A 3,727-nucleotide genomic window follows, 5' to 3' on the forward strand; every position below is an offset into this window, starting at 1 on the left:
AAAAGTTTTCATACACTTGATTCTTAATACTGTGCTGTTACCTGAATGATCCAGAGCCTTGTTGTTGTTGTTGTTGTTGTTGTTGTTTAGTGAGAGTTGTTCATGAGTCCCTTGTTTGTCCTGAACAGTTAACCTGCCCGCTGAAATCTTGCAGGTCCCACAAATTCTTTTTTTTTTTTTTTTTTTTTTTTTTTTTTTAGTTTTGCAGGCATTTTTGTGTATTTGAACCCTTTCCAACAATGACTGTATGATTTTGAGATCCATCTTTTCATACTGAGAACAACTGAGGGACTCATGCAACCATTAGTGAAGGTTCAAACGCTCACTGATGCTCCAGAAGGAAAAATGATCCAATAAGTGCCAGGGGTGAAAACTTTTGAAGATATGTACATTTTTCTTATTTTGCCTAAATATCATTTTTTTTCATTCAGAACTGCCCTTCAGAAGCTACAGAAGATACTCTACTTGCATGTTTGGCAGAAGACAAAAGTTAAATTTACTCTAATTTAATCTTTTCTGGAGCATCAGCGAGCATTTGAACCTTCTGTAATAGTTGCATATGAGTCCCTCAGTTGTCCTCAGTGTTAAAAGATGGATCTCAAAATCATACAGTCATTGTTGCAGAGGGTTCAAATACATTAAAATGCTGAATAACCAAAGAATTTGTGGGACCTGAAGGATTTTTTTTGAAGAACAGCGGGTTTCATCTACGCTACAGAATTTTTATTTTCCCAATGCTGTCCGTTCATTTTTCTTGGTGCTATGAATAACAGGTTTTGTCTTGTGTGTGTTTTATGATTGTTTCAGTTTCACCACTGATGGGAATAAATATACTGCCAGACAGGAAGTGAGCAGAAGATTAGGACAGTGGTGCAGAATGATGATCATCAACCCTGCATGTCAATGTGAGAGGGTCAGTGGCTTGTTTGCCACCACCCACATGCCCTGGGGTAATGGTTATGAGACACTTGTTGTTGTTTTTGCTAATTTTAAGATAGTTTAATTTTTAGATATTTTTAAGATAAATCAAGTTCTCTCTTAGGGCATTGATTCCCAATCCAGCCCTCAAGATGCATCTTTTTTTTTTTTTTTTTTTTTTTTCTCTCCCCATATATATTCTTGCACGCTTAAAATGCTTTCATGGCTGTAAATTGTTGATGCACTGTACTCTGGGTAGCAAACACCATACTAAAATGCAGTGTTGGGGAAAGTTACTTTTAAAAGTAATGCATTACAATATTGAGGTACTCCCTAAAAAAGTAACTGATTATGTTACTTTTTATGGAAAGTAATGCATTACTTTTTTATTTTTGGCAAATGTAAAAGCCTTTTCACACCAAAAGCCTCAGGCTTTGAGGAAAGTAAATTCATGTCTGTACAGTAGACCGCAGAAGAAAAAAAATGTCAACTCTTCAGCAGTAAAAAAAAAAAAAAAAAAAAAAAGGAAAACAAATGTTAGATTATCTTGAGTAATTGTTGCTTATTAGTATGGTTGAAAAAGTAATATTACGTAACCCGTGTTACTTGTAATGCATTACCCCCAACACTGCTAAAATGTTTTGAAATGTTTTAATAAAAATACTTTTGTAAATATTTTTGGATTGTCTTTTGATTTGTAAAGTTATTCTGAATTACAGTAGTATCACAATTTTACTAAATATTTGTACGTACTATTCCAACTACACAATACACTATAAGTTACACAAAGTAGAAACAATTACAAAGTACTGTAAAAATACAGTACAATACTGTTTTGATGGTATACAGTACATTGTTCTACATACTGTAAAGATGCATTACAGTACATTGCTGTAAAACAAATTACAGTTACGTGCTGGCAACCTTGCTGCCAGTAACTTACTGTAGAAATACAGGAAAATTTTTAAGTGTACTTATGCCTGGTTTCGTGGTCCAGGTTTACAAATACCGATAATCTTTATCGCTCAATTTTCACTTCTCTTAAACATGCAGAGGCAGATCTTTACCCTGTTCAGCACTGAACTGACAAGCAATTCCGGCTGCAGTGCTGAACCGATTTCTACGAGTATATCTGCATTATCCGGTCTTCTTGTGCATTTGTCTTACGTGGATGACCAGGGCTTTTTGAGGACTTGAATGAATTGGTGTCATTGTAAACCTGCAATATTTAAGAAATCCTTCATCTGGACGATGTCCTGTTGCAGGGTTTTAGTCATTTTAGAGCGGCCCGTCATCTTGCAATCTCAGTAAAAATTGGAGAAATGCTTCCAGTTAAATAGGGTTTGTCATTAGCACCAAGTTATTTATACTGTGCTTCAGAAGAAAAGCATTTATTTAAAGCAGGATTATTTTGTAACATTATTTTGTCTTTACTGCCACTTTTGGTCAATTTAATGCCTCCTTCCTGAATAAAAGCAGACATTTCTTTCCTTAAAAACAATATTGACCCTAAACATTTGAACGGTAATATATATTCCTCTTCTTGTTTATCACTACCACTTTGCTGTTCACACATGCATGGTGTGCCATTAACCAGTGCATAAACATGCCAACCATTGAAACTGCAGTACCTACAGGCCACTTACATGCAAATAAGACACATGGAAATGTTGACAGTCTATCTCTTTAATGGTTTCTCCATGTTTACTGGTGATCAGGAATGAGATCATGCAGTTAGGATTGCACAGATGCGTTTGTGCGAAGCTCTTAGGCGCCAACATCAGGGGAGGAATTACTGTCTACATGAATGGATGAAAGATGTTTTACACACGCCGTATGGAGAGTGATTTCACTACGGGCCTCAGTCTGGATGGATCACAACAAAAATGCATTTTCAGTATGCTTGTGTGTGTTCCAGCTATGAATGAATGTTATCTGGAGAGCAGGAGTGAAAGTCAGAGAGAGCGTGAAAATTAGACTGGCACATATGAACGGAATCGATCATAGATAAAAGGCGTTTGTTTGTCGTAGTTTACAAGGATAATGGGCTGACAGGCAGCACGTATAAATCAAACGGAATAAGGGCACGTGTCAAACAAACAGAGTGGAGAGCAATGGTCACCAATTCACGCCTCACCCTGCTCACTACTGTTTGCACACCGTTTTGTCTACCTCCCTGGCCAGTGTCAACAAAATTAAAGCACTTTTCACATGACAATTAATGCTCATTTGCATACTCAATTGCACCTTTTTTTGCATCCTGTCCTTTCAACGTTGTGTGAAAGTCAGCGGTTGTCATGGAGACTAACTCGACGGAAGGTACAGATCATTTGTTAATGTTTGTTTTGCTTGTGTAAATGCAGTTATTTCACTGGAGTAAGACCGTTTGAGTGGCTTCTTTCGAAATGACCTGCAGATTATTTTTTAAATGAATAAAAAGCAATCTAAAATTCACCTTCATCGCTTCACTCAGTGAAAAAAAAAAAACAGGGATCGTGTCTTGAACGTTCGCTAATTAAATATGTATCTTGTTTTCTCACCTTACCTGCCAACATCACACTTTCATCAGTGTATTAGCAGGTACAAGAGAAAATTAATGTCATATTTAACCCTGCAGTTATGATTTACAGACTGTCTGCAGAAAGGTCAAGGCCTTTCAAACACTTCTTAATTAGACATCGCCTTTTCCCATTAATAATGCTTACATGGGCAAACTTCTAATGACTTGGTTAGATGAGGAAAGCCATATTTAAATCATTATTTAAGTCATTAAACACACCCCCTGACATAACAAAAACTCCAACATAGC

At 36.4% G+C, this 3,727-nt stretch overlaps 1 long non-coding RNA gene across 1 annotated transcript in view; it reads left to right on the forward strand.

Moving 5' to 3' along the window:
* The window catches only part of LOC127176518 (uncharacterized), a 10,418-nt gene extending 9,460 nt beyond the window's left edge, over positions 1–958 (forward strand). Inside the window, exon 3 of the long non-coding RNA XR_007829111.1 lies at positions 808–958. This is a non-coding gene — a long non-coding RNA (uncharacterized LOC127176518). The remainder of the gene's footprint in view (positions 1–807) is intronic.
* The last annotated feature ends 2,769 nt before the right edge of the window (positions 959–3,727 follow it).

This window comes from Labeo rohita, chromosome 14 (assembly GCF_022985175.1).
Source record: "Labeo rohita strain BAU-BD-2019 chromosome 14, IGBB_LRoh.1.0, whole genome shotgun sequence".
NCBI classification, from domain to species: Eukaryota; Metazoa; Chordata; class Actinopteri; order Cypriniformes; family Cyprinidae; genus Labeo; species Labeo rohita.